Source organism: Kogia breviceps, chromosome 1 (genome assembly GCF_026419965.1).
Source record: "Kogia breviceps isolate mKogBre1 chromosome 1, mKogBre1 haplotype 1, whole genome shotgun sequence".
In the NCBI taxonomy this organism is placed as follows: domain Eukaryota; kingdom Metazoa; phylum Chordata; class Mammalia; order Artiodactyla; family Physeteridae; genus Kogia; species Kogia breviceps.
In genome coordinates this window covers 124,524,732-124,547,141 of record NC_081310.1, presented here as the reverse complement: position 1 = coordinate 124,547,141, position 22,410 = coordinate 124,524,732, and the positions used below count along the sequence as shown (strand labels likewise).

General features: G+C 38.9%; 2 long non-coding RNA genes across 3 annotated transcripts in view; one reads left to right on the top strand and one right to left on the bottom strand.

Annotated features, from left to right (window-relative positions):
- Positions 1-22,410, bottom strand: part of LOC136794686 (uncharacterized) — a 230,674-nt gene that overhangs the window by 198,982 nt on the left and 9,282 nt on the right. The gene's annotated exons all lie outside the window — the stretch shown is intronic.
- Positions 1,845-21,013, top strand: LOC136794675 (uncharacterized). Its single transcript, XR_010841762.1, has 2 exons — positions 1,845-2,137; positions 19,322-21,013. It is a non-coding gene; the product is annotated as an uncharacterized lncRNA (long non-coding RNA).

Here is a 22,410-nt window from a genome sequence, read left to right as displayed (position 1 = left end):
GAAGTGACTGGTGTGAACCAATCGTGTCCTCTTATGTTCTGATTTGTTTGTTTATTTTTCTATAATAAACCTTCAGTACATAAGGCTTTAGAGTGAAACTCCAGCACACACAGGCTAATGAAAGGATGATGTCTCCTGGATCGAGTGTTCCCATCCTTGCGTACCTTCTGGCAACTGTGTAATACCACCACTCCATCCCCCAGAGCTTAGTGAACTACCTGAAGCCAAGTTTCCACAGTAGGAAACAAGTGCAGACCTCGAATTTTGTCAACTCCTCAAGTCACAATGTGGGCAGAGTTGTTCCTTTGGTAATTGAATCTAGATACAGTGAAGAAACAGGGTAGCTGAGTTCTAAGCCCACTTCTGCCATCAACTTACTGTGTGCCCATGGGCAAGTCACTTCACTTCTCTGAGCCTTTGTTTCCTCCTCTATAAAATGAGATTCTTTAATTGTTTTCAATGTGGTCCAAGGACACTGGAAGTCTCTGAATTCCTTTCAGGTTGTTTGTAAGATCAATAATAATACTAAAAGGTCATTTAATAATAATAATAATAATAGTAATAATACTAAAGGTCATTTCATAACAATACTAAAAGGTCATTTGCCCATTTTACTCTCATTGGCTCACAAGCATCCACTGGAGTTTTCCAGAGGCTACATGAGAAGGCCTTTAGACGGAGGTAGCTCTAATGCCTTGGTAGTCTACATAAGCCAACCAAAATCTAAGCCAGAGCCAATGCACCCAAATCCAAGAAAGTAAAACTTAAGAACACCAATCACAAACAGCCAACTTAGCTTTTCCAAATAAGGCAACCTTAAGCTATAGGCAATCAAATAATTTCTTTGCTTTGCTCTCATCTTCTCTATAAAAACCATGCCCCTAGCTCCTGTTGGTGGACTGCTCCTAACCACCTTGTTTGGCACTGACCAGTTTGAATCCATGCATGCTCAAAAACACTCTTGAAAATTTTAATGTGCCTCAGTTTATCTTTTAAGACATGTAATATCACAATAAGAGTAAATGCAGAAGCAGATATGAAAATCTAGGTATCTTCCATTAAACCAGACCTTAAAAATATTTACCAAACAAAGTAAAACAATGTCACTCTTCTCATTAATAAAAATATAGTGCTTCTCATAGAAATATGTTATTTTATTTATTCACAACATACTCATTAATATTATTTTTAAATGAATTAATAAATACTTGAAATTTTATCTTTCAATATCTAATACAATACTAGTGAGAGTTATGAATCACATAAACCAAAGCTCTTTGGGGTTCTCAGTGATTTTTAAGATTGTAAAGTAACCCCGAGATCAATAAGTTTGAGAACTACTGAATAAGATGATTTCTATGACCCCTTTCAGCATTATGATTCTTTGATGTCCTATATATCATCAGATATTGTTACCTATAGTGAGCAACTTCATAGGAGAACTAAAATCTCCCATTTACCTTGTCCTGTATAGACATAATTTATAAATAAATAATTGAAAATATTTTCTAAATTAAATAAAAATTGGTAAATAATTGTCTACCCAGAGAACCTATTAGACACAAAATCTTCTCCTGAATAGTCACATCTAATTCGTTGTACATGGGTTACCCTGCAGTTTCAGATCTCTATTCCTAAAATCTTTATTTTAAATGTATGTACCAGGAATTAGTACCTGTTCCAAAGTCAGCCACTTGTGGAACTGACGTACGGGAAGTCCATACAGCGACTTAGTGCAAAATTCTAACCAAGAGTGTCTTTATATATTGAATACTAAACTAGCCAATCAGGTCTTTACTTTGGGGAATTTGAAGGCGTCGTGTAGAGAGATCTATAAAGAACTGTGTGCCACACACTCTGAAAGACACATGGGCAGAACTGAAGCCACAAATTAGGAAGAGCCATATGGTAGTAGAAGCAACAATTAAACAGAAGCCATGAGATAGAGAGAAGGAACAGAGAGAAAAGCCACCAGTGAATGCAGCAGGGAAAAGGGAAGTGGAAACAGAGGGAGGAGCAAGGTCAAAAGGAATCTGCCACACAAGAAGGGTGTACCTCTGGAGTTGCTACCAGCCTGCTGGAAGAGTGTCCCACATGATGGTTCAGGTGTCCAGAAGCTGACTGCTCAATCACTAGAGTGAGTACCTGTTCTCCTTATTTCCATGCATCTGTGCAATAGCCAAGGAAACTGCGATGTGTCTCTTTATTTCCTGGAAACTCTTAAATAACACAGCTCAACACTGCTGGAGCATATATTAAGAACCTGAAATTTAAAGAGATGAGCAAGGGAAATGCAGTATATTTGCTTAAAGCAAATTCATATACATAACCTTTAGAGAGGTATGTATATGGCTCCCTACACATGCTGTATGTTATACACAAATGCATAATCTTAAGAGAGTTATAGTTTCCCTAATATTTAAGGAAATAAAATTCTCTTCAATAGCAGGGAATGGAGAGAAACTGACCAATGCTAAGACAGGGTGAAAGAAAAGGAGAAAGGACAAAGGTAATAAAAGGCAATAATCGGGCTTCCCTGGTGGCGCAGTGGTTGGGGGCTCTCCTGCCGATGCAGGGGACGTGGGTTCGTGCCCTGGTCCGGGCGGATCCCACATCCCGCATACCTTGGAGCGGCTGGGCCCGTGGGCCATGGCCGCTGGGCCTGTGCGTCCAGAGCCTGTGCTCCGCAGCGGGGGAGGCCGCAGCGGTGAGAGACACGCATACCGCAAAAAAAAAAAAAAAAAAAAAAAAAAAAAAAGGCAACAATCTGACTCATAAGAGTTTTATTCTTTGGGTACTTATAAGAGAGGTAAGCTAAGAATGGCAGCTGAGAGCAAAAATCATAATAACTTGATATTAATTATTAGAGACCAAAATGGGTTAAAAGAACCTACATTTCCAACGAACTCCCTTTGTTGCTCCTGAGAGCTAGGATACCTTTGATTTTTAGACACTGATCTGACTCCACTGCCAAAAGGAATCAAGAGTAAGGACATCACGAATTTCACTGGCTGACCATCCATTTACTAACACACTTCTTCACCTGTTTACTACTTCATTCAATATATGCGTGCTGAGTGTCAGGTATGGTGTTAGAGGCCCACACAGATTAGGCATTCAGGACCTTTTGGGGAATGAGAGAGGTAAATGTAGACTGCCAGGCACCACCATGTACAAGCATGGTATAAACATGGTCCATGCTTCAAAGAGCTGATAATCAAGGAAACAAGAAACTAAATTCTCAAGGTGCAAGGCAGGTGTGATCTATGCCTTGAAATGGCCATCAAGTCTTGGCCAAGGGTAGGGATGATTTCCACCTGTAAGGAAGAGGAAAGTTTTTGTGAAGGACTATTTCGACAGGGTCTTGGAAAGTGAGGACGATTATGACAGGAAAAGCTATGGTAAGAGGGCATATAAATGGATGGGGAAGGCATAAGCAAGGCCACACAAACCGACATAAATAGGGCCTATTTGAAGGACATCAAACAGGTTGGTGGATACACTGAGCATGGAAGTATATAGAGAGATAAGGCTAGAAAAGATACATCAGGGTCAAAGCATTAGGGTCCAGAGGCTAGGTCTGGTATAAGTTTGGTTTCTTAGAAGATAATAAGCAATTGTGAAGCCTTCAGTATAGAGAAATAAAAATTAATTACTATCATTTTAAGGGCTTATCCTATGCTAATATAATTTTATACAATCATTACAACCTCATAACTAAATAGTTATTTTTATTCTTCTTTTACTTAGAATAAAACTAAGGCTCAGGTTACTCCCAGAGCTTGTCCAAGATCACAGAGCAAGTAGGTGAGCTGGATTCAAGGTCACATCTGTCTCACTTCCACACCTGTGGTCTTAACTTGTAAGAGTGTAAACTCAAATGACTTCAGAGGCATACAAACAATGTAAGGAAGTGAGGCAGGCTGGGTGTCAAACAACAGGGAGTGGTGGAAACTATAGCAAACAAGAGATATACATAAAGGCATTCAAATTAAAGGGGAAAATGTGCTATCTGGCTGAGGCCAAACAAAATCCACTCAGGCTAGAGCAATTTACTGCTGATGAAACTCCATCCTTTCTCTCTCTAATACGATTAGAAGTGTGTTTTAAGACAATGAATCTGAAGTCCTATGAAGATTGTGCTGGTTAAGAAAAAGGCAAGGCGCAAGGAGGCCAGTTAATAGGACCTCACCACATATCTCCAGATGAGAGAAAATAAATTTGCTGGCCACGGAGAGAAAATGGCTCATGGGACATTACTGAGGAAAGGTAACAGTCTTAAACTGTGGGAATGAGAGGAGTGGGGTAAGGCAGGAGTCAGCTGTTCCCTTGTTTCCAGTCATTTCACCCCCAAGGGATGTTTTATTTTTAGAGCCTCCGCAACCCAAGCTCAGGACTCAGCGTCTGTTGAACTTTTCCAAAGATTTCAATCTCAAAAAACAAACAAATCAAACCATTAGTGTGTTTGGAGTTGTCACTGAAGATTTTATGAACAAAACAGGTGGAGATTTCCTTACGTTTGTACATCAAGGTAGTCACTGCCTTCAAAAATCCCTAACCAGGGCTTCCCTGGTGGCGCAGCGGTTGAGAGTCCACCTGCCGATGCAGGGGATGCGGGTTCGTGCCCCGGTCCGGGAAGATCCCACGTGCCACGGAGCGGCTGGGCCCATGAGCCATGGCCGCTAAGCCTGCACGTCCGGAGCCTGTGCTCTGCAACGGGAGAGGCCACAATAGTGAAAGGCCTGCATACCGTGGAAAAAAAAAAAAAAATTAGAAAAAAATCCCTAACCAGATATTTACCTTCTCCCAATCCTTTCTCACCCACCTGCCACAAGATGTATATGAAATTTTACTTTGCCTTCTCTCTCTCTTCACTCTCCAACATAGTATCTAGCCTTGTTAGCATTTATCTCCCATTTCTGGATTTCTCCCCTAAGAATTTAAAATTTATCAGCAAATTTCTTCTGCAAAGCAACACAGTCCCTACTGGCTACTACTACAGATTTTGCATAGCTCAATCCCCCAAGGCCATGCTTATCAGGTCTTGGGGCTCAGCTCCCCACTCAGAGAGGAGCTCAAACACCATATTCTGTTACTCACAGAGCCCTGCAAGGTACTCACCATCCATCTTAATATCTTTTCTAAGCACTTTCTGCAAACAGGCATCAATTGGCCTCTCCCCAAGAGAAATCCTAGTGAAGAAAATTTTCTTTATATAGTTACATAGGTACTAGCTCAAAAAGGACAAAGAGTTTCAAGCCTGGATGACTGGGAGGGTGACTGTGCCTTTAATAACAATCTGAAAATAAAGAGCTGGAAATACAACATCAGAGCCCAAGAGAGAGGTTAGCACTGGAGATGGGAATTTGGGGTGCATTCAAGATAGAGTTGAGGTCATGATAGGGAATGAGGGCGAGAGCACAGGAAGAGAGAGAAGCCTGAGGAAACAGCAGAGGTAAGAGCTATGATAATGAGGCAGAAGCAAAAAAAGATCGTGTGAAAAAGACAACAAAGTCAGAAATATAGAAGAGGAAACCAGAAAATGCTCTCCTGGAAGCCAGAGGAGGAGGGTTGCACATTGCTCAGTTGTACAGGCCAGAAACATAGAAACGATTTTCAGCTCCTCTCTTTCTCTCACACCTGTATCCAGTCCATCAGGAAATCAGGTTGACCCAACCTTCCAAATCTGTTCACAGTCTGACCACTTTTCACCCTTGTCATTTCCACCAGTCTCATCCAAGACTTCATCTCCTCTTGCCTAAGATTGAGGCAATCATCCCTGTTTCTACCCTTGTCCCCACAATGTTCTCAATCCAGCACCGCAATCCCAGTGGGACTTTTTAACTGGCAGGCAGATCACATCAGTCCTCTGCCCAATAACCCTTCACTTGCTTCTAGTCTTTTAAAGCCAAAGACCTTATAATGACCGACAACTACGAGTGCCCACCTGATCTCTCCATGCATTGCCTCTCCAATCTCATCTCCCACTACTTGCCCCAGCTCACCCTCTCCACTCTATCACTGTTCCTCCTAGAACCTAACAAGCACACCCCTGCATTTGGGCCTTTGCACTGGCTGTCCCCATTTCAGTTCAAGTGAGACATCCAGGGCACAAAATTTAAAGATGTAAGGTAGTACAAGAGCCAATCCTCAGAGTGAGTACCACCTTAAATGTTGAGGCATCTCACTTACTTCATCTAGTCCTAGCCTTGTATGTCTCACAATTGATAATATGGTTCTTGTTTAGTATATCAATTACTTATTGCCTGCATTCTCCCTTTAGAATACAAAGACAGAAATTTTTAGTTGCTATGTTCATGGATACATTTCAAGTGCCCAGATCAGTGCCTAGAACAATACAGGCACTCAATAAATGTCAGAGGAGCAAAAGAGGGTGGTGTGGCCCAAGAATATCACATGCTGCAGGTAAGTCATGTAACTTAGAGATTAAAAAGGGGTTAAAAGATTTGGGAATAAAATGATCATTGCTTCTTTCTAAAAACAGGGTCAGGGTCAAAAACCAGAGTGTAGATGGTTAAAAAATGATGATTAAGAAGTGAAAGCATGGGGACTGATATGTGCACATGTTTAGAATGGATAACCAACCAAGGACCTACTGTGTAGCACAGGGAACTCTGCTCAATATTATGTAACAACCTAAATGGGAAAAGAATTCAAAAAATAATAGATACATGTATATGTACAACTGAATCACTTTTCTGTACACCTGAAATTATCACATCGTTAATCAACTATACTCCAATATAAAATAAAAAGTTTAAAAAAATTTTTTTTAATTAAAAAAAAGTGAAAGCAGTGAAAATAAGGTCCACTTTTTAGAAACAAAACAGCAATATCCAAAGACTAAGGTGGTAAGCATTAAAAGGAATCACTTTGAAGAGACGGTCACAAGGACGCAGTGGGACACAATGCTCATAAGACTGTTACCACATCACATATGAGTAGTTCTTGATCCTGTACTGAAAACAGGTTTACCGCAAGGAGGCGTATGAACTAACTAAACTGAAGACTAGTTTGCAGAGGAAAGGTGCAAAGGTAACAGGTAAAAGCAGGTGAAAAACGAAAGAGTAGTCAAGTCTAAAGATAAACGCAAGTGGGATGTCCAACTAATAACATCAAATTGACAATCCTTTTAGTTCTTTAACAAAGGACTCCCTGCTTTTGGAGCCATTAAGATATCTACTAACCGTCTAAACTTGCAACTTCAGTTGTAATTAGGCCCGCTACCACAAGCTGTGAATGAAGGGCTCTGATCTTCCTCAAGGAAGTTGGAAAACAGTATGGAAAAAAAGAGAGAGAGAGAGAGGCAATTTTCATCGGTGTCTGCGGCCAGAGGGATATTCAAAATCACATTTCAGATGAAGTATGACCATCAGCAATATATTCACCTGGTGCACACAAATCCCAGGGAAAGTTAATTAGCCACTTAGGGATGCAGTTACATTTTCTCCACCTTAGATGCACTGTGAGAAAAGGGCAAAAAGCTGGAATCGCTTCTGCTAGGAATGAGATTAGTTTATACATTGGTTTCAAGCCCTAGTTGTCCACAGAAGTGAAAAATGAAACTAGAAACATATGTGCTCTGAGGTTGCACCTGATTCACCCCTCATTTTCACAAGGACATCTAGAATGGTGATCAGGTCTGCTGTTTCATAGCAGGACTCACTCAGTCTTTCCTCAGAGGGTTCATCAAAGTACTCATCAATATTTTGCACAAGAGGACCGTGGTCCCTTTTCCCAGGATCTTGAAGGACATGTATTTCCCCCCACCCCCCACCCTACATCCCCGGAAGATCCATCTTTACATTGTATCACTTAGTTATTTCAAACCTGCCCCAACTGGGCACATTTTCATTGTTACAGCTTCAGAAAATTCTCAGAGTGGTGAATTCATTTCTATTGTACCCAAAACATTTAAAAAATAGGAACACTTCAAGTAAAACAAATAGCATATGTATCCGAAGTAATCAACTTCTCTTCCCAGGCTTACTCAAAATCTTTGTGAGCTCCTACAGACATTTTAACTGGGTGCAAGTGTTTTATCTTCTAAAGCTCGACACGGCTAGCTTACACATCATGAACAGTAAGCACATACGCTTTTTAGCAAATCCTATTACTACATAAAGTTTCAGCCCAATAGCCACAGGTGCAAGAGGCAGTGTGTCTGCAATTCTCAATCCCATTCTCTTTTATTATGGGCTATGTCAGTCGGCACGATCTATAATGAATGTATGGGGTTTTGTGCTCTTTCAGAAGTTTCAGCCAGTGTCTATATGCCTTTCCCTTGGTGCTCCTGAGTACAGGAGAGACTCGGGGAGGGGTGGACGAAATTGGAAAATATAAATAACAAATCAAAAATTACAATTGATTGGATAAACAATTTCCCTTAGTCTGTTTCTTAATAAGTGATCGATTTTATGATCAATATTCATTATTTCCCAGAACATACCAAACTGCTTATTGAACAAATGAATGGCTGAAACTACAATGACACAGAATCAAAAAGGTGAACCAATTTCTTTAATAACATGGGTTGAACTGACTGTCTCATCTTACCTGGGTGTTCCACAACAATGCACTTTTCTGCATAGCCTTTTGGAAAAAAAGCTGAAGTTCAGGAAAACAGGGGAGGTAATTCATTACTCATTAAAAGAAATGGGTTATGGGAGCACGTGTTTATATGTGTGAGGGCTGAGTTGCAGTTTGTGCTGGGCTGTCTTTTGTCTGTTCACAGTAAATTCTCCAAGCTGACAAACCAGGGTGTCCCTAAAGGCATTGTCTTTTAAATCTGGTGTATTCCATGGATGTGCAGAGACTTGGAAAACCCAGAGCATATTCACTTTCTAGAAATATATTTATTAAAAGTCAGGAACATGACTAATGCAGAATTGAGGTGAAATAAGGTTAAATAAACTACTTGGTAGCCAACATCATCATTTTGCTTGCTTGTTCTATCATAACTATCAAAGTAATTAATTGAATTTAACCAATTCTGATAAACTGTTATAGACATCCAGGATCTTCTACTCTGTGGTCCCCTTCATCATCTTGAAATAATATGATGACCAATGATGACAGATGGCTGTCTCCTCCCTAATTTTTAGTGATTTTCAATAGTCTTGTGTACGTAAAAAGAGATTGTGGAGAAATGCAATTGCTCTGGCAGCTGATATTAGCACTAACTTCACCAAATTTCAGACACTAATGTGTGAACAAACTCCAACATTTAGCAGAAGTAGTAAGCAGGAACCCTCACCTGGTGATGACTATTGTCACGGGTAGACCTCCAACTCTGGTTGCCACAAATCCCCTGCCCCTTTGCAGCCTGCAGAGGGGTGAGGACCCTCAGCAGCTTGTGAGTCCCTTTGGACTCTTCTTTCTCATCTCTCATCTCATGGTCCCATTGTGTCTATAACAAATGCCTAATTACCCAGCTCTACAAGAAATGCTGGACTGATCAATTATGAAAGCAACAAATGATTAGTAAAAAAACAAACAGACAAACAAACAAAAAAACCCCAACATATCACTTAAAGTCAGTCATCCAAGCCTTATCCAAACTATTCAGGAAAATCTCATTAAATCAGGCTCCCTGAATTAGAAATTAGATAATTCCGACAGGAGCAAAGCTCAAGTTTACCTCTGTACTGTCTGTAAAAAAAATATTTTTGTGAAGCAAAGGAATAACATAAACAAGGCTTAATGATTTTGTAAACCTCAAGTTCCAGGGTAGATTCAGCATTCTCCTAAGTATCTTGACAGCAAGGTGTCAACCTTGAAGCTATCTTCATGCTGTATGTAAACCTCAACCTACAGAAAACACTCAAAACTTTAATTGTAAAAACATTCTTATCTATCACTAAAGAAAGTCTGGGAATGACTTTACTAGGCAACATAACTGCAGCCTAGTTGTAATTAAGGCTTTTAAAATATATGCATAAATATCTCATTTATATGCATTGTCAGGAATTCACACAAGTAACATTTCTAGACAACTGAGATTTTAACTTTAAGCAGCAATACTTATTTATTTCAATTAGGGAGGTGTGGCACAGTGCTTAAGTGGGGGCTGAGACTGAGTCTACTTCTGCCTCCACCTTGGGAAAGTTAAGGTCTTTTTGCCTCAGTTTTTCATCTGTAAAATGGGGGTAATAACGGTAACTCTTCATAATGTTGTTCTGAAGATTTAATGAGATGATGCATAAAAAGTCTTTAGATCAGTTTTTGTTCCATAGTAAATGCTCAATGAGTGCAAATTACTATCATTTAATCCTTTTTGAAAAAACTTAGAAAAATATATTGCATAATTATCTGCCTTATCAGACAGAATGCACTGAACATAATTTAACACATTCTTATTTACTCAAAGTCACCATCATGAAAATAATTCTATTATGCTTTAGGGGACCACTTTCTCCTTTATTGTCATGTCAAATTATCATACTTATATTGGCCTTTAATAGTTCTTCTCCCTCTTCTCATTGCTGTTCATTATCTGCTATCAATATGTCCCTGGTATGTATAATAAAGTGCCTTATTTTATACACAATGGTCCAAATGAGGTTCTGTGAGTAATGCAGTGCTCTCCTATGAAGTACATTACATGAACTTTCTGGAAGGTTTTTTCTGTACTCTTAGTAAGAGCTTTCTTATGTTTCGAATTTTAGAGTCTAGTCTTGATGACTAAATTTGCTAGACACCTGGGTTCTCCATAAGTACAGTGTTATTATATTTGAAAGCATTAGGTATATATTTACTGCACTTAAATTTCCAAAATCCAGAATTTTCACTGAGATTGATCATCCCCCAGATAACAGTATTGTATAGAATTCATTTCTATGTTTCATGAGCTCCTTTTTTTTTTTTTTTTTTTTTTTTGTGGTATGTGGGCCTCTCACTGTTATGGCCTCTTCCGTTGCGGAGCACAGGCTCCGGACGCGCAGGCTCAGCCGCTCGGCGGCATGTGGGATCTTCCCAGACCGGGGCACAAACCCATGTCCCCTGCATCGGCAGGCGGATTCTCAACCACTGTGCCACCAGGGAAGCCCTCATAAGCTCCTTTTAACTGATAGAGGGCCACTGTAATAAGACTTGCTTATTTGGATTCTGTAGAGGAGGATGACATGATAATGCACTGTTTTCAGTTCCTCTCCACCACCCACTTTCACCTATGAGTTATATCAATCTGAAAAGTATACACGGTTGGGGGATTTTTTTTTTTGGTAGACTTTTTACCCAGGCTTTCATCATCTAATCTGAATTCTCTGAAATAAGTCTCACATTAGAAAAATGAGATATGGAAAACTGTTAACAGCAAACTCTCCAAGCACAGTGAATGCATTCTTTTAATAAGTTTTCATCCATCGGCATCAGACTTAGCACAGAGTATAGACTTTATCTTACATGTGTTACATTGATGGTTTTTTCATCTCCTGGAGTGTAGCATAAGCTGATGTGGCATTCAGGATTTACAGAAAATAGATGTATTTTTACTCATCAAGGGAAAATGTGTTTTCTCCAGAGAACAGGTAGATGTTAAAAGACGCATATGCTCTAAAATGTCATATTATAAAATGCCCATCTTACTCTTCTCAACGTCAAGTATAAAGGAACCACGATCTAATTACGTTATTTGATGGTGATCATCTGTGATGTTGAATACAAATGGTCGTGCCTTCCTGTGTCTGGTGGTAGTGTTTCAGGGAATAGGTGAAGGAAACCAAGAAGAAATGGAAGAAAGAGGTGAGGTGATGGCACCACCATCCCAGAAATTAAAATAATACAGTGGACAAAGTGAAATCCTCTACTTCTGCTGCCAGCCTTAAAACAGAAAAATTAAAAGAAAGTTACCAACTCTGGTAGCTTTCCTGGGAGGACTTATGGAGTCTTTGAAAATACTGGTTTTGCCACTACCCCGGTGTGGGACCTTACTGTAACACAGTTAAACTGGACAGCTACCTCAAACTTTCCCATTGGAAAATGGCATAGCCCAGAAAAGCTGTTTGAACACTTAAATTTTAGACCTCAGAATGAATGCCAGACCATATTCATAATTCAAGGGAGGGCAACCAACCATCTATGGGAAGATACCATCGTTTGGGATCAAATCACCTACGCTTTGACGAAACACCTTTGCCATGTCTGGGGGCCATGTCCAGGCTCAATGTTGAGGATTGGCTAAGCCTTGGCCCAACACCTTTCCTTCTGGTGGGCCCAGTACAGAGATACTCTCTGAACTGGAACATTAATAGGACAGCTGCAGTGCTTGCTTTGTCCTGCCCGACGGTTCTGAATTCTCACAAAAGTAGAAAGAACTGACTATTGCAAAATCCTAGAATTTGTGTTTCATTCTCCCGGCTTCCTAGTTTTGAACATTATCTTCTCAGTCTCTCCTTGACTTCCAATAACCACTCACCACCTCCAAGGGTCAAGTCTATTTACTTCACTCATGTTCTCAGTCTATCAAAACCTGCTTTCAAAAAAGTCGAATTAATTTATAGTGAGTGACATAATGTCTTCAAGAACTTCCACGACTCAAGGATATTTGCTTTGTAACAGGATCAGTGCTATAAAGGCAGTTTCTAATCTGGGGTGTATAGTGATATACTGGGGTAGGGAAGGAAAATAATTTTTCTATTCATATGTATTTTTCATGTAAAAAATTTCAAAGTTTACTAATATCTAACACCCATATTAGATTGACTCCAGTACCCCCATTCAATCTGCCTTTCAAGTGGTCACAGACCATATAAGTTACACAAGGTACCCTGAGGAAAGGACAGGAAGTCAAGTGTAGAAGGATCAACAGGGGGCCTCAGAATGCCTCCCTTGTATTGTGAGGTTGTACAGTTTGCTTAACTTAAGTAGCTGTGTGTGTTATGTTATCAAGTTGTAACTAAACTAAGCCTCACAAAATGGATGAGAAGATTTTAAAATTTATGCAAAAAATCTTTTCATTGGCATTGGTCACAAGCTGTTCCAGCAAAAAGTTGAAGCTAAAAGTGTCAGAGTCTTACTGTAGGATTAACAACAGCCATGACAAACACAAAACCTTTAAAATATAGTAAAATATTTATAATTCCCTACAATGAGATAGAAAGGGTCCATAAAAATATCTTGTACCACACACAGAAGTTAACTAATTATCTCATGACCAAGAACTAGAAAATCTTGAGACACTTATGTTTTCATTTTTCTTTTACAAAAAGTATGACTTTGTTGACTTTTTTTGGAAAGAAAACATACTTGATCTGGCCTTTAATGTTGAACGGGACGTTTTAAGCAGAATAAGAAACACTGTATTAAAAACAAAAGCAAAAAACTAAAACTTAGGCTATGGAAAGAATATTTAAAAATTGGTATGTAGAATCATTTCCATTTCAATACGATTTTACTACTGAAAATATGTCTGTCACCTGTTAAAAATCTCATATCTTCATACTTCTTAACAACTTAAAAATAGAATATTGTAACCTGTTTAAAAATCCTCCAGGTCAAAACTCTCAGAGGAATTTAAATCCATTTGTTAAAAATATTAAAATGTATACCTTCTAATTAGTTTGCAAATACAACTAATCAGCATCAAGAAAGAAGGACATTTACTTGCCAAGGAGCAACACAAATGCCAGTATAGTGGTTTTAGTTTTAGGAAACTAAAAACTGGGTGTCACAAATTGGTAAATTCAGTCACAATGCCTTTTTTTATTTTAGCTACATACTTAAATGAAGTATTCCTTTTAGCTATAACAGACATTGAAACAAAATTTTAAAGTAAGCTGAACTTAGAACCAAACCAAATGATATCACAAAGTATTAAACCAAGATGATAAAAATTTTGAATTATAACTAATCATAGTCATAATAATAATAATTTTGTGAAAGTAAAGGGCTTTGTATCATTACTAAATAAAATATTTTATTACACTTTTTCTCCTTCGGTTAAAATGTTTGCACATGTAACTTATAAATCAATAAATATGCATATTTGGGGGTAAGTACTCAAAAAAGTTTTTTGATGTGATATATAATTTTAGAACTTTGGACAACTACTTTTAGGAGGTTCACTTTTATTTCCTTTTTCTATCCCTTTCAATAAAACTTCTCAGGTAGAATGTCAAATTTTAGTAAATAAATGAAAGATGTGGGCACAAGAAGGTCTTTCCTTTTACCACTAAAAGTGTGCTCAGAATCCACCTATGTGTGAAGCAATCTTCAGCACTCGTCCCACCTCAAACCTGAACTAGATAAGTGTGGTGGGGTTAACAGATATAAATAAAGGTTTGTATACAACGGAGTTAGTGGTTAGCCTCAAGCGGAAAAACTCAACGTTTCTAGTTATCCTTTTTTTTTTTTTTTTTTTTTTTGCGGTACGCGGGCCTCTCATCGTTGTGGCATCTTCCGTTGTGGAGCACAGGCTCTGGACGCGCAGGCTCAGCGGCCATGGCTCACGGGCCCAGCCGCTCCGCGGCATGTGGGATCTTCCCAGACCGGGGCACGAACCCGTGTCCCGTGAATTGTCAGGCGGACTCCCAACCACTGCACCACCAGGGAAGCCCCTAGTTATTCATTTTTTTCAAAAGATTTTTGTGTAGCTCCTACAGGCTCTACCCCAGATTCTGGAAAAACAGAGTTGCTTTAAAATTCATTCATTCCTGAAAGAAGTAGACATAGCTCATCTTTTCTTTGCCTAGGGAGTGCCAAGAACCCCATCTTAGAAATAAGGAAGCCATGTAACCCCACTGCGAAACAGTTATACAAATTGCATTTGCAATGTATCTTTAAATTGCAGGGAACAGAAGCACACCTGTGATTTTAAAATATTCCTAACAGTGTCCTCTGGAGATGCTCCACCTTCAGCTACAAACACTGCCGGCAAAGCTATTCCAGTCACTCTATTTCCTTCCTCGGCCCTTCTGTTCCTCTGCCCACACGTTTCACGGAACTACCAGAAGCCACCAGGCAGGCAGCTGCCACAGAGCACCAAGCAAGGATGATGATTTTAACTTCTTGGGGTACATTTTCTAAGTGCCAGAAAATGCAGAATCAAAGAAAAATAGCCGTTCTGAAAATCACATGGTGTGGACAAGGGAGCAAATTCTATCCTGCCCCCAGTTACAGGAGAGGGCAACTATTTCAAGATCTGTTTTGTGTGCTTGTGGTTCAGAAATATTTTCCCTGAAAATACACGGGCAAAATCGCTCAGACCTTTAATACAGTCCTGAGAAAATACTGAAAATCTGTAAAACAGGTTTACCACTGAACGACAAACTCCCACAGGCGATGAGCTCTAGGGTTTCCCTCCTCTCTTTAGGTTCACTCTTTCCAACTTTCAAAGAAACATTGGTATCAGAACTTAATTAAAGGCAATGCAAAACCACAAGGTACATTGTTTAAGGATAGATATGTATGTAGCAAAAGTATATAGAAATGCACCAACCAAATTCATTATCATAGTTATCACTTAGAGGAGAGGAAGAGCAGTGTCACCATGGAGTCTAGGTACCCTCTACTAGGAGCTAAGCTCTGCCATCTAAGCTGGGCGATGGGTGATTGTCTCAACTCATCACACATGTTGAGAGTCTTAAGTATAGTTTATAATACTTTTTTTTTTTTTAACCCTAATGCCTTCAATTCCCTATGACACTAACCTTTTCATTACCTAAACACTCAAGGGAAAGAGACTGAGCCCTGAAGTCAGATAAGCCAAAGTCAAAACCAGCTCTGTCACTTACTAGGTTAGGCAATTTCCTTAACCACTCTAAGCATTGGTTTATTCATGTGAAAAACATGCACAAATAATAGTATCTATTTCAAAGATGGTTGGAAGAAATAAAGTTATGTATGCAAGAATTTACTACCATGCCTCGCATGTATGAAGTACTCAACAAATGTTAGCTATCATCAGTTATTATTTTATGCTTTCTCAATGACTCGCCTACTAATAATCTACTCAACTTTGGACCGTATTCACTGAGTAGCACTTTTCATCTGGCCCTTCTGAAGCAACAAGCAAAGTATATATAGAGTCCCGCAAGATATGAGTATCCGACAGAGGAAAGCCATATTCTTTGAACCCAATTCCACATTCCCCAATGTTTTATGACAAACATCTTCTGCTTCAGAAAGCAGCCAGTTGTATTATTTTTAACTTCAGGGATTAGGAATGGATTGGCTCTGGTGCTGATGCACCAAAAAGTGTTTTTATTTGACACTAATGTAGGAATAATTTCACTGTGAGCTAAATTATATATATATATATATATATATATATATATATATATATATATATATATATTCAGCATGTTGGTTTTTCCACAATTCTAGCCCTGAACATTATGATAATTATATACACACAAATATAGTGACCACAAACAAGTACCCGGTATTAGTGTCTTTAGCTGTCATAAACCAAGAACTTCTGTAGCATGCAAGGCAACTTCTAAGACTTTCCCCTCAAGACAAAACTGCCCAGCGTTCACCAGTACTACCTGGTAGCATAAAATATCATCATATATCCTTCCTGCTGAAAGGTCTCCCATGGAATAATGCAACCCCGACGTACAATGGGATGCATTCAACCCCTAAGTTGCTATCTCTGCAGACAGGCTGGCTGTTCTCCACGGATTGAGGATGGCTCTTTGTGAGGCCAAAGAGGTAATTTCAGCAGCATCATCAGTCTCTTGGCTAGTTGTTATCCTCATCACTCAGGGAGCTGTGAGGCTGGGAAGTAATCCAGGAGAGGTTTCAAAGCCTTTGCTAGTAACATAAGACCACGTCTGCTGCCTGACCACTGGCTGTGGCCAATAAGCACAGCCAAGATGCAATCTATTTTCACCTGACTTTGTTCACTCTTTTCGTGGTGGTATATCTACCCATATTAACTGTGGAAAGTTCATTTTACATACATTTGTCTTCTGGATTTGTGGAAATGCTACATTTTTCTTTGGAGTTGCCTAATGCAGGAACCTTAAGCAGGTGTGTCCTCTGGTCTCAAGACATGGTTGATAAATGAAGAAGGCAACTCCTTTTATCTTTTAGGTTGATTATCCCTGATCTTTAAGATAAACTGAATCAATTATTATCATTGACTTTCAGCTCTCAGCCACAACCCACACCAGTAAATCTTTGACTCTGTATTGTGATCAGATTCTCCTATTTACCGGCACTTCATCCATCTAGGCTGTGGCTCTAGAGAGATTTCTGTTACCAAAAATCCAAGTCTGAGTCCTATTTAGAATCACTATTTCCTGATTGGCCTATACTTGGTCAACAGCAGGAAGGCCCTATCTGAATTAAATCTGGTATATCTGCCACATTTTTATAAGATGTGCCCCTGCATAGCTATCTTTAGTTTGTGATCTAGTACTTCCAGATATCTAAAGAAATACATCTGCTCTTCAGCTCTGAGACCTTCTCTACTGGAATGTTATTCATGGATAACAAGGAGGAGGTGCGTCATTATCAAAAACAGCATTTCTCTCCACCAGATTCTGCCCTCTACACCACGCCCCCAGTTCAGTACTTTTGACTTGTTAGTACCAAGCATAACATACTGAGAGTCAGGATGTCTTTTATTTATATAAAGATGAGACCCTAGTCTCAAGGAACTTCCACTTTTAAAAAAACAAAAACAGATTAGATGCAAAGAAATTGATTTCAAACACATGAAACATAATTTAAGTACTAAAACAAAATATACAGTTTCGTCTATAAGCATGTCTTTAGGTCTGTTTTGATGTAAAACTTCCACTGCTTTTCTGGATTGGCTTCAAAATAATCCTGTTTTTTTCCAAAAGCTCTGTTTAAGGTAAGATTTGTGTTGGTCTGAGCTCTTGCACTTTTCTGATTCAAACTTAAGCAGCCCGGCATTGTGTATATCATACATATAAATTTGTAAGCGTGACAATGTCTTGAAAATTGACCTCAGAAAAAAGTATACGAATGGGCCTAGTACAATGGCTCGCAAATAATAATAAGTACTCAATACATCTGAATGATGAATTCAAACCACTTTGTCATAAATTATGATTTACATTTTTTTCTGTGAAGGACTGTACAAGAGAAAATGATTTTTTTTCTCCCATTAACTATAGAAATTCTATCTCCAGAATAAAACTTGGAAAACAGAGTCAGGGACACTTACATATGTATTCCGAGAAGAAAATAGAAGGATAGGCAAATTCTAGAACAACAACCTGTAACTGGTGAAATTGTTACCAAATACTTTCTTCCAAATTTCTATAGTATTAAGAGACCTATTTTCATGGGGAAAAAAATCATAGAAATCTTCTTTAAAAAAATAACTCTCACAAGAGAAAAAAATTAATTAAGAAATATGGTCATTCAGTTCCTCTCTGGCGGCCATCTTGTCTCCTACAGCAGTATATAAAGTTAGTAATTCTAAAACAATAAAGATGGGATGGGGAAACTTCTTACTAATGAAACACTTGAAATGAGCTCCCTAAATACTTTAACTAGCATTTAATTTATTTTTAATCAGGTGCTTATCATTTGTTAAATAAATTCCAAAGTCCCCAGGATTCCACAGCCCTTACATAGGCTAATCTCCCATTGGGAAGCAACACATATTAAATAGTTGCTAAACCCTGGTAAATACACTTTTAATAATTAATTCTAGAAGTATTTAACTTGCAGTAATATACCGAATATTTTCAGCAATATTGTAATCCATGGGATATTGCCGAGGGATTTCTCAGATTAACACATTTGGGTCCCCGAGTCCCATCTGTATACCTCGCTCTAAATTAACAGCAGGTGATTCAACACATGGCTCCCAGCCTCTGTGTGTCTGAGTGACCAACGATTTTATTACCCTATCAGTGAGATCAAATCAGTGAAATGCATCAGCTGAGGAAACGCTTAGTAAGGGATCAGACAGACGGTGGCTTACAAGTCAACCCGGGTTTTCAAAAATGATAACTACTGAAAAGAAAAATTACTTTTCCTGTTGAGATGTGTAAATATTATGTAGATATTCTAACTCAATCTCTGTGATGAATGGTGCTCAATTTTAAGCATGTTTCAGTAATGCCTTAATTTAATAGAATGGAAGATATGCAAGATGTTGAAGGATCAGGTGAGAATAAATTTTCTTGCACAGATGGCTTAGTCTTGTTCTAAAAACCCCTGGGATTCTTACACTTCTCACTCCATAAAAACAAGGCTTTGTTTTCTTTCCTTCTTTAAAAAAGACGTGAATAGCCAGTTTCATATATATTCTATGTGGCCCATCCAGTTCCGTGACTTGACTTTGGTTCCTGTCCCTCCTTATTTGGCACAGATTGCAACTCACATGCTGTATGTTAAAACTGAAGTCAGGCAGTGACCTTTGTCTCGAGAGGAACCGGACACTTCGTCACCAGGACTGACAGACACCACAGGCTGACCAGCAGATGGTGCTACAGAGCAGGCAGCCACAGGGGCTGAACTCCTTGGAGCTCCAGGACTGTGTCACTGACTCTTCTCCAGAGGATGTCTTCTAGCAAGTCAGTTAACCCATTGCATAAGGGCTTCTCCTTTCCCCATCTCCTTCTCCTCCACTCTTTTTTCAGTTTCATAAATGTGTTCTTTCTAGTCTTAAAAAACAGTCATGCCCTGTCCCCAGCACTGTTCCTGCGGGGCATCGTGGAATACCTGTGTAAACATGAACGTGCTAGCTGTCTTTTCACGCAAAAAGAAGTATCCTGCCTCCCGCAGTGGCTAACGGAAGCACGCGCCACGATGATGTTTCAGTAGTGATAAAAACCAAACATTTTCTGCAGCCATTATAGTCTAAAATGTTAATGCAGTTTACTTTTAAAAATGTGATCGATAGATGTGGGGGAAAGTGCCCATAAATTACTAAAGGCAAAAAAAAAAAAAAATGTTCTATTAACACATGGTGGATTTTGCAGTATTTGTCAGTCAGCGTTTTACTGGGGCAACAATTTTTAATTTGTTGAAATCTTGAGGCTTTTTTTTGTTTTGTTTTAAATACCTGTCTTTGTCTTTCTCTCTTTAAGAGGAATATTTTTAACATGAGTCATTTAGGAAAGGTAATTCTAATGCAGTATAGCTATAGGTTTCAATTAACGTTCTACCTTTCTGACAGCCTTTACATTACATGTTTTATGAAATCATTAACTATTGTCATGTTTCTATTATGATACTATTAGGAAATAAAGAGACGTATGTAAATGGAGATGCAAAAGAAATGTATGACAGTTACTCAGAGCAACATCTGTGCACTATCATACATGCTCACACTAATTTTCTAAAGATTGTTCCATTCATTATAGAGCATTGTTAGTTGCAGTGGCACAACCCTTATTTCCATGCATTTAGGGAATGAGGCAGAGAGTGGGTAAATGAGAGCCTAATCAATACCACTTTTCATTTTGCATCTAATGTGCTGCCTTTCCCTTTCTTTTACTCATGAACAAATCCAAAAAAGATCCTGACGTTACAGTCATAAAATGTAATTCTTCTGCAGAAACAGACAATAATGCTTTCTGTATTCAGGCGTATTGCATATTCTAATGGCATTTGGCTAAATTGAGTATGGATTTAACATCAAAGGCTTCATGAATTTTTCAAATGAGATATTAAAGTCAATATTTCAAGTGAAAGATATTTCAATTTAGTTGCATACACAACAATAAAAAACTTCTACAAGGTGGAGGTACTAGTGGCTGTAGCAGTATTAGTTCATGCAAGAAATTATTAGTTTATAAGAAAATCAAACACAAGGTTGTGATATGGCAATGACTCTGAATAAATTAGACTAACTGATATGCACTAGTGTACTTTGTCTCTTGCAGGCTGAAGCAGTACACTTGCCATGGGCATGTTCAGGGCTCCTGGCTGATTTTTTCCTAAACTGTTGATTAGCGTGAAGATTTGTGTTGCCATTTCATAAATCTCCCTTATTTTTATTTATACGCGTGGAAGATTTAGAATATGTGAAAAAAATAAAAAGCCATTTTTCACCTTGTTTTTAAGCGTAATCTTACTTCAAGGTGTCAATCCCTGAAGTGGTTCTCCACCGTGATGCTGAATGTCGCTTTCCAGGCAGGCTGGAGGATGCTCAGATTCAGCATGTGTGTGTAGGGCTGTGGCTTGCTGACTGCCGTCCACACCATGGCAGGGCGCCAATACCTTCAAACAACATATGCCAGCTTGTATTTCTAGAGCACCTTTCCATGGAAGAACTCGAAGCTCATCCACACACTTTATCTCATCCACCTAACCAAATCCCCAATGAGAAAAGGAACAGCAGAGAATGTCGTCATCCCCATTTCACAGATGGGCAAATGCAAGCAAAAAACATGAAAATGACTTGCTTTCCTACTGACCTGTGGCTTTGGGGAGAATGCTTTAACTGAGAGGTCAGCACTAAAACTGGGATTGGAGCTACATCTCCTGATTTCCAGACCAAAGTTCTAAATATTGAACAAACATCCATCCTCTTCGACCATGATGACAGCAGGTTGGTCTGTTTGAATTTGCATTGTCTGCTTGGCTTTGCTCTACACGCACAGAAAGGTATTAGCCTGAATTTTCTGCATAGTAGTCCCCATTGTCCTTCTTTGTTTTGACTCTTGCAAACTTACAGTGCCTTTTACTCAGTATTTTCAAGCCCTTCATCAGATTAATTATGGATTAACTCTAAACCTCAGATAAACCCTCTATTCACAGACACTTTAGGACAAAGAGGAAAGCAACTCACACACCCACCATTCTAGAAGAAATGACCATTTCTGGGTGATGACATGCAGCCCACCCAGCTGAACTGTATGTAAAAATCCCTTCCTAGAGTTGATAGCTAAGAGAAGACACCGAACAATGCATGTGCACTCAGCTTTGCTTCTTCCTGTTAACCCGTCTGCTACCAGTGCATTATTTAAACCAGCCTCATTGTCAGAATCCCTCATTTTACAGAGGCCTCTTAGAAGAGATTTTAAAGACCCAACAACCCTGAAATGCATGATTTCATTCTGTAATTTGAAGGATGATGCCCATCTTTAGAACAGGAAAAATCCTAACTCCACAAATACTCTGTTATGAGGAAGATACGAAGATACACACCCACCACAATTTTTTTTTTTTTTTTCACAAGAGAAAAATACTAGAGCCATCACTTCTTGCTGTTTCAAAGGACATAGAGTCCCCTAGGAGAGTGTTTTCTTTTGGCCTAGCACACACTGTACCCACAAAATACTCACTTCACCTGTTTAATACAAACTCACATGCCAGGATTTATTTTGCAACTGGATTGCACAGAGCTATTTTTCAATGTATCTATACCCACCCTGAAAACAACAACAAAAAGCCTCCAGAACTGAATATTGTTTCTTTGCTTCATTACATCTAAGTGATAAGACTCATTTC